At 39.2% G+C, this 19,811-nt stretch overlaps 1 long non-coding RNA gene across 2 annotated transcripts; it reads left to right on the forward strand.

Annotated features, from left to right (window-relative positions):
• Positions 1 to 10,371: 10,371 nt before the first annotated feature.
• LOC143419786 (uncharacterized) lies at positions 10,372 to 19,361 on the forward strand. Of its 2 annotated transcripts, XR_013099798.1 has the most exons (3): positions 10,372 to 10,499; positions 11,259 to 11,340; positions 17,035 to 19,361. It is a non-coding gene; the product is annotated as an uncharacterized LOC143419786 (long non-coding RNA). The 2 variants fall into 2 exon arrangements; XR_013099796.1 differs by lacking the exons at positions 10,372 to 10,499; positions 11,259 to 11,340 and adding an exon at positions 14,577 to 16,759.
• The last annotated feature ends 450 nt before the right edge of the window (positions 19,362 to 19,811 follow it).

The following is a 19,811-nucleotide window of genomic DNA, read 5'->3' on the forward strand; positions in this document are numbered from 1 at the left end:
CAAGGTAATGAGTAATTTGGGCTAGTATCAGAAGATTAAGAACGACTCTTAGAGCTCTGGTACATGAATGGCAAAGAACCCAGACAAACACAGCTGTGTGGCTTAAAAGCCTTTTAAAATAATTTTGTAACCACACAGTATTACAACAGGTTTTAACAGAACTTCCAGTGTAAAAATTTCCCCCAAAGTAGCAAAAAATAAAAAAAATAAAAAAAATAAAACTAAAATCGTGCACAAGTAAAAGAATTAGTCCTTTTAAGCCCAAATGGTACTGGTGGGGCCCATGACAAACGGGTGTATTGCAATAGAGTTCGTCCGATGAGGAGTGTGTGTGTGATTGTCTGTCCTACTGTACTACTTGTACAGTAGAGGATTGTAGTCCATCAATGTGCGAATGAATGTGCGTGTGTATGTATATCGTCTCCAAGGATCTTGCCATCCAGTGAACACTGGAACACTCTGGGTTCTGGAATCGCTGACCTGGTCTTTGCATTCGTCCCGTATAAAAACCTGACCTATAAACAATGGTCAAATATATGTCACGTCCACTTTAAGAATAACTCTCACAAATTAAACTAAAGTAGTGTCACACTGCAGTAACTACAATTCAAATCAGCTATCGTCAATTCAGTCATCATCAGTTCAGTCATGTTGTACAACGTTAAAATATCAAGGGTCAAAGTTCACAGTATTCAAAATTTCACAGTATCAAGATTCAATACTTGTTTGTAACCTGCAGTAAGATTAAAGATGATCTACAAGGCTTCAAACATTCAGGAATTATAGTCACCATATAATTCACTTTCATTGTAAACATTAATTAAATGGTAAATGGTAAATGGCCTGTATTTATATAGCGCTTTTCTAGTCCCCAAGGACCCCAAAGCGCTTTACATATCCAGTCATCCACCCATTCACACACACATTCATACATCCATCAAAATAAACTCACTGTACATATATATCTAATCACAAATAAATAAGTATATTACCCCTTTTAAGAAATGGAATAATATGCAAATGCTTATCAGAAATTGAACAAAGTGCAAGTAATTTCAATAACATGTAAGCACAAGGACTCAGGCTACGAATAGGAGTATTAAAATAGACGTGCTTAATCCCGCTTGTACCATAAGCCTACTAGCACAAGTGGAAATACACTAAAAATTACCTCCAGGTATTCAATACTGAGCATTGTAAAATAACTGATTGGCATCAAAACTAAGCAGAAAGCAGCATAAAGTCTGCTTACAATTATCTCTCATAAACTTATTTTCAGCTGCTTTAAACATTTGCAGCTTTTCACATGTTAATGACTTAGTTAATGATCTAACTAGCATAACAGTGCGTTCCAGAGACACCCAACAACTGTACCCACACTCCGCACATCACGTGCCTGATTAGCCACATTTAGCTTACCGCCATCGAGTGGATGCTCAGTGTTTCCGTAAAGCCACCGCTCAGTAAATCTTCCGGTTTCGCTCTGTCCTCTACGACAACAAGTGCAAAACCATACTTTGTGAACAATATCAGTTTAGATGGTATTTTTTAACTCATTAGGGGTTAATTTCGCCAGCATACCGATAACAAAGTTTTAGTCCGCCTGCTCTGTTCGGCTGTAGAAGAAAGAGACTGAAAACTTGGGAGCTGATACTAAGGCGGGACAAGAGCTGCCTAGAGCTTCACCGATTGGCTGACACACGAGGAGTGGAGTAAGACAATAGGCTCTCATCAGAACTCATCAACCCTTGGAGAAACTTAACCCTTGTTTAACCAGAACAAATATATAAATCTCTGTCCCCTTTTTTTGTTTAAATAAATATATTGATCTCGTTTCACTTACATCAAACTAGGACAGTAAGAACAAAAACAATGAACATAAAATGTTTTACTTTTTCTTCTCTTTTGTTTGAAATGATTTTAGGAACTGGGTTACATCTGCTGTACAGTCTGCATGGGAAGAAAACTTATTTTTACAGAGAACCCCCCCCCCCCACTGAGCACACTGCCATGGGAATGTGAAAATCACAGAGAAACCCCCAGATCCCCCCACTGACATGACCGCTGTGGCACCGGGCAAATCACCACCTGCTCCACTCCTGCTAAACAGGTGAAAATAGATGTAGAAGCAACAGGACTCTGTGCCACTTAATCTTTGATTTTATTTATTTTCTGCTGTGTTTTACTTGCATCTATTTGAAAGAGTTAGTGTAAGCACAAACAATTATTTTATTTTATATGCTGATAGGCTGTGTGGCAGGCAGGCAGGCAGGAGTGGTGGACCCAAAATTCAGGACTCTTGGAGATGGGACTTAAACTCAAATAGCAGATTTTATTGCTGGAAAAAACTCCAGATAAATTACCAAAATTACTCACCAAAACAAAACCAAAAATATGAACATAGGTATCACAGACTGAATTGGAATAGCGAAACTAAACAGGACCAGGAGACCAACATACAGCATGTAGAGGACACAACACAACAGAGAACAAAGGAAAACACAGGGCTTATATACACAGGGGAGTAATCAGGGAATGGGAAACAGGAAGGAGACACAGCTGGGTGAAATTAGGGCTAACACGATAGGGGGGAAGTAAAACTGAACACACTGACATCAGACACGAACCTTCAAAGTAAAACAGCAAACAAGAAACAAAAACAAAGACGCACACTTGATATTGAACTAAACCTACAATAATAATAATCAAAACAGCACCACTAAAGAATCAGAACATAAATCCTAACACAGAAAAAACACCAAGACATGAGAAACAGAAAAAGCTGGGTCAAAATGACCAGAACTGTGACAATAGGTTTAAATGTTAAACAAATTTCTTCAAGTCAAAGACTGTTGCATATAATTTAATTTTTGCTTAAAAAATAAAACAATTTTTAAAAAGAGACGTTTTCATTTGATTACATTTTATATGATGGATTATGTAGAAAAAGCAGAATTGGGCTGAAAGGTCTGTTGCTTTATTACCTATTCAGGGTGTGTATCATGTTTTTAAAAAGTAACTAAGGAACTAATTACTTTTGAAAATATGTAATCAGTAAAGTAACGATATTACGTTTTGGGAGAAGTAATCAGTAATTAGTTACTTTTTAAATATTTACTTTTTTCAAGTCAAGTTACTTTTTTCAAGTAACTTGACAAACACTGGTCTGCAAACACGATAAACTGAAAAGTTCTGAATGGATTCTGATAAAAGTGTGTAGGGGTGTAAAATGAGGTCGTGTTAACAGTCCATTAAAATCTGGCTTAGATCCATCGAGGTCAACTTCACAATTTATTGTCCAAAACTGACAAAAAGCCTGGAAAAATGGAAACTATGATTCTGACAAATGTGGTGTGTATTGTCAACATAGTGGAAGTTTTGTATATAGACTTAAAATATCATGTCACATTTGACCATCTTCAAAATCAATAGATTGATCAGAAGCTCAACGTGATAATATTGAGCATTCTAAATATCACTCTGACCTCTTCTACAAGGTCAAATAAGGTCAAACTTTCATACAAAATGTCTTTTATCTTTAAAACTTTACTGCCTCTATTTGTATTGGCAACATTAGGATATGATATTGGTATATGAAAGTTTTAAATATCAAATTGTAGTTTGTGCCCAAATATCAGGTCTCATTTGACCTCTGACCCCACTTTTATGTTTTGTCTCTGCTTTTCTTTCAAACTGCCTCAAAAGGATTCTTGTTTTCTTATGAAATTTTTATCGATTAAGAAGATTTAAAATGTATATTACTGCAGGAATTTGCTGTTGGAATCTTGGACTGCATAAACATGCATATCAATCAGATAAATCTTAATCAGGTGGTCCAGATTGTCTCGGTGTTAATATTGCCGATGTCATGGGCATGAATTCTTGCGTTTATTGTTTGCTCAATGTCTTTTTTTTGGGGGGGGGGGGGGGGTGAAATATGAGAGAACATTATGTCCTTTAACATTTAATAGGTCGGCAGCCTTATGAAATTTCCCCTTGTGGGACTAATAAAGGTATATCAAATCAAATCAAATTTAACATAATGCTGTTTATCTCTTTGATGCTGTTTATCTTTTTGATGTTAACATTATGCTGTTTATCTCTTTGATGTTCTGTTTCTACATTTTTCTCCACGTGTCTGAGCCATAAACCGTATGCAAAAGGTGGATCTAGCCTGCGTGGCATCTCCGGCTGTTTCTTTTTGGTCACCATCATGCTGGTTTGCTCAGCTAGGTGCAACCAAATTTATACCAGAGATGGCAGTGCTAACAATCTCGGTTAGCAAACCTCATCCATAAACTTTATGGGCACAATGCACAGTGTGACAGGCTAACACAATACTAGAATTTCACCAAAATGGAAGCTCAGATTTTTTGGGATAGGTTTTACTACAGAACACATTATTAATCAGATGATTCCATTAAAAATGATTTACGCCAAAGCCTCTAATTTGGTGTAAATCATAATGACTTTATGTTACACACTTACAATTAAAGAGGATTATTATAATTCGTCTTTTTGGAAAGAGCACAGCCTCCCTGTAGTTTCTGATCCATTTACAGTCCGATGGTGAGCTTTAGTAGCTCAGAAATGTATTATATAACACACAGGCTCATTGGAATTTAGACAAGTTAATATATCCAAAGGTCACAGTGTCCTTCAGGTGACTGCTGGCTTCGTATGGGGAACTTGAACAAAACTAAATTGAAAGCAAATCTAGACTGTCATGGCTGGGACAGCAGTCGTGCGGTGGAGTTAAATGAGGACCCAAGATGCAGGAAACGGCTAGATGCAGGTGAGCGTTTATTTACAAAGGGTGAAATATAAACAGAAACAAGGGTGGCGAGGACTGCACAAAGACACGAACCTAAACTGGGAAAAACTAATAAACCTGGAACATGCAACATGGAGAGGAACACGAGATGAGAACAGAGAGACACTGTGAAATACCAACTAAAAAAGAGTAATGCAGACGACGCGACAAGGAACATAGGCAGACACGCACTGTAACTACACACAAGGTTTTACTGTTTTACAACACAAAACTCGGGGACACGAACAGAGAACAGAGGAAAGACACAGGTAGGGATGATAAAACACTAAACACCAAAGCCAACCCTAAAAACAAAATCAGAATTAACACAAAACGCTGGGTCGAAGTAACCCAGAACCATGACATAAGATAAGATATTGTTTTGTCACAGCAGGAACTGGACAGTGCAAAAGTTATGAAGCAAAAATTAGAATACAATAAGAATAAATACAGTACACAACTGTACAGAATAGAATAAAATAAAATACCATATACAGTAGAATAAAATAGATTAAAATATACAATAAGATAAAAATAGAATACAAATGCTATATACAACTGAGTAAAAATACAACAATGCCAGAAAGATTATTGCACATGTGTGGATGTGTTTGATCAGTTAAAGTCTTTGTTGTGGAGTCTGACAGCAGTGGGGAGGAAAGACCTGCGAAATCTCTCCGTCCCACACCGTGGGTGCCGCAGTCTCCCACTGAAGGAGCTGCTCAGTGCTGTCACAGTCTGCTGCATGGGGTGGGAGACGTTGTCCAACAGGGATGACAGCTTAGCCGCCATTCTCCTGTCCCTCACCACCTCCACTGCGTCCAGAGGACATCCTAGAACAGAGCTGGCCCATCTGATCAGCCTGTTCAGTCTCTTCCTGTCCCCAGCAGAGATGCTGCCCCCCAGCAGACCACACCATAATAGATGGGCCCTCCACTCCAAACAACCTGAGTCTCCGCAGCAGGTACAGCCTGCTCTGCCCTTTCCTGTCTGAGTTATGAGTCCAGTCCAGTCTGTTGTTCAGATGAACACCAAGACATAGACTGTAATTCATTATGTTTATAACCTCTAATCACACCAGCAGTTCAGCTATTCACTGTAATGACACCCCAAAGGCATAGCTGCAGGTTGTAAAGAAATATTTAACGAGAAAATCCAGCCAATCAAAGGGAGGAAAAGAAGCTACAGGGACGCCAAGGTTAAAACTTTTACAATTAACAAATGTGAGTGACCTTTTATTTCTTTATATTACGATTCCAAGGATCCAGACGGTCTTTGTACGTGACCAGGATCATATTTCTTTTTGTTTGTTAATCCACTTAACACTGATCTCATTCAAGCATAAAAGGCTAAACTGGTTCATAAAGGGATGAACCAACACATATCAGATAACAGCCATGTTAAACTGTATCTTTAATCAGTTTATTAGTAGCAGTCTATCACAAAAACACATCATTTGTTCACTGGAATGCCAAAGATTCCAGTTTGACAGATGTAAAAGAGTATTTTTGCACCAACAAGGTGAGCTTTTAGCCAAAAACTTGGCATGCACTGGACATCAAACTGTAGAATCAGACCAAAAAAAACTGTCTACAGCAGATGAACTGTATTTAAATGGCATGTCCCTAAGAAATACAACCTGATGCAGGAGATACATCTGGATCTTTAGCTGATCCATCTATTGTTCGAATCCTTATGAGAAGTGGTCTCAGTAGAAGGGTGGCTGACAAGAAGCTATTCTTGTGAAATGCAAAACAGGGAGAAAAGGCAGTTGTATACCAAATTACGCTGTGCTAGAAGAATCAGTGGTCACAGGGTTTATGGAGTTATGAATCCAAATTTGAAATTGGAAGATACAGAGGACGTCAGATGAGTGGTAGAAAAGTGAGTGTCTGAAACGGTACAACATTTCAAACAGTGGTACTGAAAGTGCCGACAAAATTGGTGGAAGTAATGTTCTTAAATTGTACAGTAAAGTACAATTAAAGTACACAAGAGACTTTAAAGGAATTTAAAGGAATGAGGCGTGTCTATCGATTTTTCCACAGTACTGTACTATAACTGATAGCAACAGAATGTTATCTTCCTATATCATGCATAATGAAATTTGCTGGCTATAAAAGAGTTTTGTTATGAAATTAAAGTAATGTAATGCTTTTATAGGTGCATTGACACTGCGGATGGACGCTTTTTGCAGTGCTGATAGGTGGTTGCTGTGCAATATGATAATCTCATAAATACCCTATATTGATAAGAATCTTCAACATCCTAAAATGTACGTGTGTGTTGGTTTCGGTTGTATATTCCTGTTACTGTTTCTGTTGATTAATTTATTAAGAAGACAAAAGTGACAAGATGGACATGGACATAAGCAACATTTCCAGAACCTCCAGAGTTCAGACTTTACAGAAAAGGGTGAAAAGGAAACCCGACTGAAGTCTTGCTTTGTGTTAATATGAGCTGACAGTTTGATGTAGATAAGGTTATAAAAGCACGGCATCTTAATTTTATGACATTAACATCTATTTTATATCCACCAAACTTTCATTGTGCTGAATAAAATCATAGACCAAAGGACACTGTAGAGTGGGCATGCAATAGTAATATAAATGTGATGAATGAGCCAGTGGAAGAAAAAATGATGAAAAGGTAGAGGACCCATGATTAAGCCATGAGGAACCCCACATTTATCACATATCAAGGTCAAGGTCAAGGTAACTCTATTTATACCCATAGGCAAGGTAAATTTACTTTGGGTATAAATAAAGTTACCTTGACCTTGACCTTGATATATGATAAATGTGGGGTTCCTCATGGCTTAATCATGGGTCCTCCTACCTTTTCTTTTTATATTGTATCACGGTTAAGTTTACATACAAATACATACACAACAATAAGTGATATTGATTTATTAACAGCAATTGCTGAATATTAGTACATTGATCGGCCAGATAAAAAGGAGGTGGAACTCATTGCCCAGTCACCTGACTGAGTCGCAGACACACCGGCTCCAAGCTCCCTCATTACCGAAAGTTCACAAATATAATTTGACTCACACTCACTTTCGCAGACCGTTTGTGGAATCAGAAACAGATTTAATTCCAGTGTTTGTTGAGACTAAAACTTAGGATGCATCAGTCAAATTGGATCGCTGCAATTAATCTTGAACAGTTAAGATACTTGGGAGCCTGTAATATTATCTTTTGCTAATATTTCAAGACCTGTGAATAAAACACTGAAGCCTGAAATGGAAAGGCAGCTCAGTCCTTTTCCCATGAAGAAGAGGATGAGGAAGACTCGGGTTAGATGATCGCTGCTGGACTCCTGCTTGGCTGCGAACACTCTGACCTGTTTTCTTCATCGGGATTCAGAAATACCTCAGCTGAACATGTGAACGGAGATGATCGGGACAGTCGGCCCTCAGCTACAATGCAAAATCCCTATCCCACTGCGCTAGAAGAAGAATGCTCTCTTTGTGGAGCTGGAGGGGCTTCAGCAGGATATGTCTGTGGCAGAACTCTCATTAGAGGATCGCGTGACATGAGTACTTACATCATGGACACATACTGATTCAGATGCTGTCAAAACACTCCATGTTCACAGTAAACAGGAACAGTAACAATACAATTCTGCATACGCCTCATTTAACAATTAGTGCTTCACCAGTAAACAACATACTGCCGTGTGAACTTTCATTTTTTTCATGTGAGCTCATGTTAATCTGAGTGTGGACATGACTGACATGATAGATGTCAGCTGGTCAGCAGTCGCAACCTTAGCTCCCATCAAGAGTGTGACCTTCTTCTGACCCATGTTTGTTTATATTGGACTACATGCTGAAATGTCTCTGATTGCAACCTCAGGTCTACTGCCTCTCAGAAATAAATGATGTGTTCACACAAAAACAATTCATAGGCCTTTCCCCACACATAAATTGTTGCTTATTATGGAAGTATGTGTGTTGTGACTGTGTGGACACATTTTAACAAGTGTAAACCAAATCAAGCCTGATTTAGTGAAGACAAACAGGGACGGGAAGACAGGAAGAGTCTGCATTTCTTTTAAATGCATCTCCAAATGCACAATTTACCATTTACAACTTTCATTGGAAGGTTTTTGTATTTTTCTTCATCATTTCATCTTTTACTTTTATTTTTGATAATTGCGGGTCCTATCATACACATCGCAGCAGCAATGTTTTTTTTCTTTCCTTGAGTAAACTGATGCCATTTTGATGCCTTTTTTAGTAATACAGAAAAGGAATTTGTTTTTTTAATAATGATTTCCCTTTATTAAAGGTTGATGTCTACCTATCATTGAATATTTCTTCCCATACCTGTTCTTCCAATACCTGGAAGAAGAATTCATTTTGTGTTATGTTATTTATGTTATTTAGGCTTAAGATTTTAGTGGAAATGAGGCTTATGCGCACGAGTACAATTAAACATCGAGATTCATAAATGAGAAATAAATCTGACAAAAAAAGCATGTCTATGCTTCTTTGTCTTTGTGTGTTCACACAGGCCTTCTGCATGGAGATGACACCTCCCCGGAGGCCCTTGGTTGACCACGATATTTGCTTTTCAGTCTCATCATGTGCCTTTTGCTGCCTGATGGGCTCTCTTGGCATTCCTCTCTGTCCCTCAGCGCTAGTAACTGTCTCTGTGGGAGCTTAAATCACAATACAGTAAAATTATGTTTCATCTTTCGTGGAAAAATTATATAACAGAAAAACTAAGTATCACATAGTTCCAAAGTTTTTTACTTCATGCAAACTCCTGTAATAGTGACTACAGGATCTAGAGAAAGATAATGGTGGATTACATTCTGGTAACTGTAATTGGATCTGTGAAAGGTCACTGACACTGACTGAACTTGTTTGCTATTTTCTGATTGGTTTGTTTGGTTAAAGTTCATGTGATGAGGACTCGGCCAGCACCTCTACAGTAACACATCACGCCTCGGTTGGCTACATTTTTATTTGCTGTTGCCAGCAATAATATCACTTGCCAGCATTATCTCACACAGACACTTAATGGTTAACAGATCAAGCAGGTTGTTAGAATGCACTTTCTTTTGTTTATACAGCCATGTTTAATGTTGCACGATCATTTTTACTTTACAAATGTTCAAAACTTCAGAAGGTAGTCCTCTTTAGAGTGTAACCTGAAGTCTTTCATTAATCTCTGAGGCAACCCCCCCCCCCCCCCCCCCCCCCCCCCCCCCCCCCCCTCCAGCTCTTCCTCCGCCTCCGTCGGCTGCTCCCGCTGCTTTATGGCTCCTTGATCAACTCATCAGGGGTTAATGAATTAACGAGGGTTAAGTGAGGGCTTTTTTATGTCGTTGTGTTGTTTGAGGAATAACACTGTGACTTTTCTGACCTGCTGTCACCTAGCTAATACATCTGAAATCGTAACGAGCAAACCTGTCAGACAGATCTGAGGGACAAATCATTTTGAAGTGACAGGGGCTGCAAAAATCTGGCTTCCTTATTGCTCAACAGTTAATCTGTATAGTCACGAGCCTGCTGGCAGCAGCTGAGCCTCAAAGCTCCTGATCCCAAATCCACTGGTGTCCATGACCGAGACACTAATACCTGTCACAAACCAAAATCTGTTCCTGGACCGCGCTGTTATTTACTCTTCTTCTTCTTCTGCAGTTGCTTTTGTCATTCTTGCATGGAAAGGTAAGTTTGTTGTATAGGTTAATCTGCTCACTTTAGCTTGTACATTCACACGCACACACAAAAAGTTTTTTCCATGACATAATCATTATTATAAGCAACTTATTATGAACACATTTTCATAAGCAATGAACACAAATACATAAGAAAAACATAATCAAAGAAACATGTTTGAAAAAGGTGATGAAGCTGCCAATACTGTGTCCAAATGGACCTCCGGAGCAGGCAGGAACGTGAGATGGAGAGAAGCTATTGCACAAGCAGTCTTCAACAGATTTCCAGATTACAATCAGAAATGTTCAGCATCTCCTTATGCAGTGAGACTGTCTGATCTCGGAAGTGAACCTATAGACTGATGGGTTTAGATTTTATTATTGTCATTTGTATTAGGAAATATTTAACCGTATATGCTTAGAGGTGTATAATCGATTGTGTAGTGATAGGATGTGTGATCTTTAGCAGTCTGCAAAGGCTTGGTGTGCATTCCAGAGTGTTCTGGCATTCACACCTACGTCCTGGGAGTATGGGAGAGGTCGTACCTTGTCTTATTGTTTTATGGTAGGATAAACGTAGCTATGTCAGTTTTAGTCTAAGTGCCTTTTGTTTAGATGAACTGCTGAGCTTCCAGACCAGCAGGTTTAGGGAAGTCTTTATGGGGTCACACTCTGGACCCCCCCCCCACACACACACACAGTATTCTTTGTTCACTTGTATACCTATGTAAGATGTTATATATTAATGACCCTATGCATATTCATGTAGCCACAATATAAGGAGTGCTATGGGGAACCTGGCTGAGAGTCTCTGACGGAGGTCAAGTGGGTGGAACGACACTTGGCTCCAGGTAGGCCTCCTTCATGCATGAGTGACCCAAAGAACTTTGGTGACTTGTGTCTTGCTTTTTACTGTGTAGCAAATTGTCCTTAACGTTCCAGCGAATAGGTTTACGTTACAAACCTATCATAGACAAAGTTCACACTTATGAGGTAAAAGAAAATAAAAATGTAGCCATCTTGGAATGGAATGTGTGTGCGCGAGCTTTAGGCTATACACTGAGGAATAAAATTCTTCAACTTGAAGGATCGTACACCTGCTGTGTCCCTCAGAGATCAGTTTCTGTCACATCATTAAGCATATGACCAACTTCTTACTCATTATCTGACCATGAGTCTTGCTCATAGTTTTACTGGATTATGAATTTAGAGTGATTTTCGTGGTGTGTGTGTTGAATTTGCATGATACAGCCTTGAATTGGAGGTGGCCGTCTGCATCTGAGGTACTACAGATTGTTTGTTTCAAGTTTATATATGAGATCAGACAGAGGAACGAAAAGCCATAAACAGCTTCATCAGTAATTCCTCTACTGTCACATCCACTCACTTTAACTTACTATAACCAGATGATAACACATTTTCTCTTCTCAAAATCAAAGGCAATGACAAGTTTGTTGCACAAAAGTTGCATGAATAGTCAAGACAAAAATATTTTTTTGGTATATATAAAAGTATAAAAAACACATCTGTTAAAGCAACAAGCTACTGAACTCAATGTGAAAAAAAAATCAAATAAGAGCAGTGGTTGTGTTCTCAGAAGTGTTACTTCTTTGTCTGGAAAAAAAAACAACTTTTAAAGATTTTTATTAGGTTAATAAAAAATTGAAAACTCAACAGTCATGATTAGAGAGATAACAAACAGTGTCATCCGTATATAAGCAGACAACATCCATGACTGTATTAAAAAGCATTTATGTTATTATAAATATTATTTTTAATTTCTCTAAAAGAGTCATTCTTGTTTAAAGGAATTATAGATTAGAATTTTAGATGTTCAGTTATAATTTCTGCAAATTTGATTCATTGCAAATGTAATCAATCAAATTTTTATGTCCTTTTTTCATCATAACATCCTCCAGCTTTTTCTATTTGGAGTGTTTACAATAAAACAACAAAAACAAACAAACAAAAAACAAACTGCCAGTTTCTGTCAAGCTTAACATCCCAAATATACTGAATAAATAACAACAACAACAACAACAACAATAATAATAATAATAATAATAATAATAGATTGCATTTTTATAGCAATCCATTTATAAATGACATGTTCTCTTTATTTGTTAGATCACAGATGTCCGGAGAACTGTTTGATAACTTGAATGTGGTTTCTCTGCCAGCATGTCAGTTTCAGATTCTAATAAAATCATTTCATTCACTGACATCAGAGGAAACGCTGCATTTATTCAGTATTTAGTACATAACGTCCTCAGAGCAGAAACATGGAGCAAGTGCAGCAGGTGGTCAGTCATTTAAAACATGTGCTCATAAATGAAATGTTCCTCAAATAGCAACCATAAAGTATGTTAAAACATCTGTTATTTATAATCTAGTGGGAACACTTTATTCCATCATGCTCAACGCGTCCATGTTTTAAATACCTGTGATACTGCTGCAAAGGCCATTACGCCATGGATCCAGCTTCACCTGAGGTTTTTATCTTGCTGTGGTCACATCACATCACCAGTGTTTTACTGCCTCAACCAGAGGAACGTTGCCTTTAAATTCCATCATCAAAGTAGTGGTGCTGATTGGTTTGTTTATCAACTTTCAGGAATCAGGTTTGGATAATCTGTACTGTGAGACCAAGGGCCTGTTCTTCGTACCGCGCTAAGTAAGTTAGCTGGATTAGATTGTTGACGATTTCGCGTGATCTTTGATCGTTCGGTTCCCCGAAGCTCATCCGGGACTTGCTGTCATAGCAACAGAGCCGTAAGCGTAAACCTGCTCGGGAGCAGGCTTACTTTATGTAAACAGGATTAGATCGCGGCCACGCAGGTATGTCCGCTTCATTTATACGAAAGCAACAGCGATATTTTACCACTGTTTCACCATAAATAAATAACATCAATGTAACTAAAGATAATGCAGCACTTGATCCTTTTATTGATGTCACACAGATACATACAGGTCATTTCCTAAAAAAGGGAAATGAACTATTAACATTCTATTACATGTATGTGATTATTACAGATGTAATTCATATTTCAGAGTAGTAATTGTAAATTACTTCGTGTAATCAAGATGAGAGACCACGGCTATAAAAGCGAAGGTGGATTTGGGAAGCCTGTCGCAGCCATGTCCTGTCCGTATACGCGACCAACCCATTGCGGAAGGTGCAAGATTGATAAGGAGAGTCCTCAGAATTCAGCGTATATTGCGGGATAGACAGGATCCTTTAGCTCAGCGCGACAGTGTGCTCATAGAGAGATATCGATATTCCCGTGAGGGTATTATTTACTTAACCAACTTGTTGACGAGGGGGTGCAGGACCACCACCTGTCTTTTTTTCCTCTGCCCTTTTCTTGGTTGCTGTTATGAACAAACTAACAGAGTATTACAGGCCAGTATTACCTTGCCAAGAGACGCAAAGCAATCTAAGAGATAAATATTACCATTCTGTAGAATACTCCTGTATTCCACTTTTACTTGTTCCCATGTTCTTGTGGGTCCTGTTGTGGCTCTAATGTGAAAGGGGATATAATATAACATATTATAATATAATATAATGTAATATAATATTGGATAATATAGTGTGATATGATAAATCTACCCTACCGCCTACTGGTGTTGGCCAGAGGGGCCGATGGCGCGATATGGCAGCCTGGCTACAACCGTAGCTGCCTCCACCAGTGTGTGAATGTGGGAGTGAATGAATAGTGGTATCGTACAGCGCTTTGGGTGTCTTGGAAAGCGCTATATAAACCCACTCCATTATTATTATTATTATTAAATTACCTACGAGTTTGATTTGTCAGCAACTTTCTGCCAGCCCTCTCTCCTTGCTTTTGCAGCCTTTGCAGTGTTCTCTTGCGTTTTAATTAAACTCTGAAACTCCTGAAATCCCTCACTCATGAGTTCTTGCTCTGCTGCCGGAAAATACCGAGCACGCCCCTTCGACATTTTCGCCGACCAATCAGCGGGTTGCCGATCAATGTTTCTACTATCGATGCGTAGCCCCTTTTACGACACCCAGTGATGTCACATTCCTGCGTCCAGCTGTACTAATCGTCAACAGCAGGTGTGTTCGGGGAACCGGATTAGCGAGCTCACGGTTAGCGCGATGGTTTGGTCTTGGATGTGTCATTTGATCTTGGATGTAGTAAGCGACGTACGAAGAACAGGCCCCAAGTGTTCTCAAACACTGAGAGATTAAAGGCCGGGACATCACGGCTATATAAAGAGCCGGCCGTTCTGGCATGTTGTTGTTGTTGTTGTCTTGGACCGAGGTGTAAATACTACTTCTCGTGGTTTCTGTTCCAAACGTAATGTTCCTGATGGAGTGGGTGAGCTGATAAGCAGATTTGCAGTAATAGCTTGCTGCAGAGAAATGGAGGTGGAGTTTAAAGATAGCAGACAGCTTTAGCAGGATTGAACGCGACTTTTCTAAAAGACACGTTGACCTAAACTTTCCATTAAGATCGGATGAACCCACTGTGGAAAACAGAGCTCAGGCCACCGTGTACATCGTTATGTTAACTGGAAACGTGGCTTGGAGCTGCACATGTCAACGTGCTGCTTTTTTTCATCCTGTTATGCAGCGTGGATTATTACAAATCACACTTGATATGCTACAGCAGCAAATAGCAGGTTGAGATGCTACAGCCTGCATGTGAAAGTGAAGACAAAACCCCAATCCCAGTTCCCACCTTGGACATATCCCTCATGCTGCTGGGCAGGATAGCGCTCTGTTTCTTTTGGAGATTGAACTTTAGGTGTGACCTAATGCTAAAAATGACCATGCTTCATTCAGAAGCCTGGAAAAATGCAGGGGCTGTGCCACACAGAAAATTGGGATTGGGCATAAATCTGATAGAAACTTGTTAACACTAGAATATGCGCTTGTTTTGGAACCAGTAAGACAACGGAAATGCGTGAAAGCTGTCAGCAGAGCAGCACCCTGTAAGCAGGGGTAAAAGTCTTCTAATGTCACCTACAGGCACTGACGTTCCCTCCAACACCCAATTTTAGCCTGGATTTGTTCACCTTTGGTCAAACTGATTAAAGGCAGTGGAATTATCTGTAAGCAGCTCCAGTCAGAGATATGTGCATTTATTTGTATCATTTGGCACCATAAGGAAACCTACACGCAGCAGAATTCTCCAGCATTTCCTCTGTCTTATAAGCAGATTTGTGGAGGTTTATGCACTTCCTGTTTTGGTTTGCCCTGATGGCAGCTCTTCACTGTTACAGCAAAGATCCTGTAACCTTACCAAGTTTAGCATCTTAAAAAAAGTCTCAAAAGCAGACGCTGGAACAGGGAAGCCGGGGCGCTGTCCTGTATTTTGGCCAGTACTTTAAAGCAGACCCTACTTTTCCAAAATGCATTCCCAGGAAATAAATAAATAAATAAATATAACAGTGTGGTATTCCGGGTATTATAGCCTGAAGCTCGCACACACACACATACACTCACACACACATACACTCACACACACACACATACACTCACACACACTGGTCGTAAACTGATTAAATCAGTGGGAACATGCTGCTTTTCTCTCCTTAATTACTCAATTCTCTTAATGTGACCGATGTGTTTAGGCTGCCAGGAAAGACCAGATTAGCTAGTGTGTGTGTGTGTGTGTGTATTTGCATGTGTGTGTGTTTCTCTGTGTGTGTGGGTACATCTGTGTGTACTTGTATTACTGCTGTTTTAGTGACTAAAGCGGTTCATTGTGGCGGGCTCACCTCCTTTTAGTGGACAAAAAGAAAGTCTCCGAGTTCTGAGGTGAATGCTGAGTTTAACACAAGCGTAAGATTAGGATAATGTTAGGTTAGGGGTACAGTAATGTCAGGGTAAGGTTAGGGTAAGCAGTGGTTATGGTTTTGCTGAGTCTCCTGGAAATGCATGTAGGTTATTGAAGTGCACTCTGAAGAGATGAGAGACTTTCATGACTGTGGGCATGAAACAAGAACACTGTGTCCTCCTGAACCAACCAATCAGAGCACATCCCATGTAGTTGAATGGGAGGTGTGGAGGAGGGGATTCTGACCCCATGTGAGTCAAAACCCCCTCCTCCTACTCCTCCGCCACCACCACCTCCTCCGCAGGACTCTTACATCACGTGTCTGCGGCAGTATGTCATGAAGATCATGTTATCTTTTCTCTTTTGGTCAGACTTACTCAACCTCTAAAGTTCTCTGTGAGCCACAATCGGACTCATCGGTGAGAGGAATATCTGGATGTCTCTATCACCACAAACTTAAGTACTCCTTAGTTTTTACTCTGACTGAACCAGAAAAGATATTTTATCTCTAACAGCCTCACAGGAGTTTTGAATCCTGAGGTCTTCTGATTCAATGTCCATCAAGTAAAATACTAATGTCAGGCACTCTGTTATCGCATGTTTTTTATGTGTTTAAAGTGTTAAAATTTGTTATTTGTTTCTCATTTGTTGTCAGATTTGCATTCTGTAATATAGAAAACTGATCTAAAGATCTAAACTCTCTTTTTTACCCCCTTTTCTCACCTCTGTCTGCAGCAGCTGTCCAGTCCTGCCCTCTAACCCTGCCAATCCTTTTTCAAGACTGGCAAAGCTGGATGCCTCCTTCCTCCAGTGAAGTTCCTTGGATTTAGAATGGATGGGGTTTTGATATTTATGAGCTGAGTTAGGACATCCAACCCACATTCCTACAGGCTGCAGTCTGACAAAGTGTTTTATTTTCCCTGATATATGCTGCTGTCCAGGTGATGTAAATCCTGTCATCAGATGGTGCACGCTGACGTCCAGTCACCCTCCAGTTTGGTTCTAATGCTGAAAGCGGCATCAATTATGAATATATCGGATATGACTGCCTTTGACTCCAATTCTAAAATCCTGTGTAACTCTCCGGGAAAACAAAAAATCTATAATTTTTTCTGTTTCTTAAAATCTGTGTGCTGGGTGTCATTTTGGAAATCTGTGCTTCATGTCATGACAACTTTTCTGTAAGATGGCAAGACTTCAGTTTGAGGTAGCCAGATATAATTCCAAACTCTGAAAATCAGCATGGCTGTAAATGTAAAAACATCAATGATATCAGTGGGTCACACCTCACTGCCTCCTCTGTGCTTTGTATTAGTATGTGTTTTTTCAAACACGTTTCAAGTTTTTTCAAAAAGGTCTCAAAGACTTTAGAGTCAAACCTGTTACAGATCGTCAACTTTTCTTTATTATCAGGTGTGTTTCCAGAATCACTAAAAACTGCTGTAATCAAACCTATACTGAAAAAGGACAATCTTGACAAGACACAAATGAACAACTACAGGCCGATCTCAAATCTCCCATTTTTAAGTAAGATCATTGAAAAAGCAGTTTCTCAACAGCTCAGTTACTTCTTAAAACAGAATAACTGCTACGATGCCTTCCAGTCAGGTTTTAGACAGAACCACAGCACTGAAACCGCTCTGACCAAAGTGTTTAATGACATATGTCTGAATACAGACAGTGGAAAAATGTCAGTCCTAGTTTTACTGGATCTCAGTGCAGCATTTGATACAGTTGACCACAACATATTACTCAAACGACTGGAGAACTGGACAGGTCTTTCAGGAACTGTACTAAACTGGTTCAAAACATACTTAGAAAACAGGAAATACTTTGTATCAAAAGGTAACTTCACATCTGAGCAGACAAGTATCACATGTGGAGTTCCCCAAGGTTTCATCTTGGGACCCCTTCTGTTTAACATTTACATGCTCCCACTGGCACAGATTATAAAGAACAACAAAATAAACTATCACAGCTATGCAGATGACACACAACTATATATCACAATATCACCAGGAGACCGAGGCCCTGTACAGGCTCTTGGTAAATGCATTGAGGAAATCAATGACTGGTTGTGCCACAATTTTCTCCAGCTAAAGAAAAACAAAACTGAGGTAATAGTCTTTGGCGCCAAAGAAAAACGATTACAGGTCACCAGAGAACTTCAATCTATACATCTAAAAACCACAAACCAGGCGAGAAATTTGGGTGTAGTGATGGATGCAGACCTAAACTTAGAAAAACACATTAAGACAATAACAAAGTCAGCTTACTATCACCTCAAGAATATTTCAAGGATGAAAGATCTGATGTCTCAACAGGACCTGGAAAAACTAGTCCATGCATTCATCTTTAGTAGGCTTGATTACTGTAACAGCATCTTTACAGGTCTACCTAAAAAATCAGTCAGACAACTACAGCTCATTCAGAACTCTGCTGCTCGAGTCCTCACTAAGACCAAAAAAGTGGACCACATCAGTCCAGCTCTGAGGTCCTTACACTGGCTGGCTGTCCGTCAGAGGATAGACTTTAAAGTTCTGATGCTGGCCTATAAAGCTCTGAATGGTTTAGGACCAAAATACATCAGTGACCTCCTGACCCAGTATGAACCTTCCAGATCCCTCAGGTCATCTGGATCCGGTCTTTTATCAGTTCCCAGAGTCAGAACCAGACACGGAGAAGCTGCATTCAGCTTTTATGCTCCTTATATCTGGAACAAACTCCCAGAAAGCCTCAGATCAGCTGAAACACTCAGTTTATTTAAATCCAGGTTGAAGACTCACCTGTTCTCAGCTGCATTTGAATAAAGCACCAAATCCACACTTTAAGCTTAAATTTCAAAACTTACATTTAACTACTGATTTTATCTGTTTTGATTTTATATACTGTTGTTTGTTTGTTTGTTTGTTTGTTTGTTAATTAGTTAGTTAGTTTGTTTGCTTGTTTTAATCAATTTTAAATCATGCTTTTTATTTATTTTTGTTTCTAATGTCTCTGTAAAGCACTTTGAATCACCTTGTTGTTGAATTGTGCTATACAAATAAACTTGCCTTGCCTTAGTACGTGTGCCATTTTAATAACTCAGTGTATCAGATGAGGTGTGTGACTTCTTGAACAGGCTTATAATCTTAGAGTCTTGTGACCTGATAGTAAAAGTAATTAAAAGGGAAGTGAAAGCTGTGATAAAAAGTACCGGGAATGCCAAGAGGGTAGATGGCTGTGGGAAAGGGAAGTAACTAAATGGAAATAACAGTTTTATATCATATGTTGCTTTATCTGACAAACCTGACACTCAACAATCCAGAGACAAACAGAGGAACTTCAACAGGCCCCTTTATGTCACATTAGGATGTCAGTCTTTGAGTTTACAATCATCAAAGTAAGTATGGAAACAGATTTGGGTGCATGGTATTGTATTGATTTTATTTTCCCATAGACTAACACAGGAACCATCACCTGTTGGTTTGACGACTTTCACTGTGAAGCCTTAATTGCCTTAACCTTTAAAC

Source organism: Maylandia zebra, linkage group LG1 (assembly GCF_041146795.1).
Source record: "Maylandia zebra isolate NMK-2024a linkage group LG1, Mzebra_GT3a, whole genome shotgun sequence".
In the NCBI taxonomy this organism is placed as follows: Eukaryota; Metazoa; Chordata; class Actinopteri; order Cichliformes; family Cichlidae; genus Maylandia; species Maylandia zebra.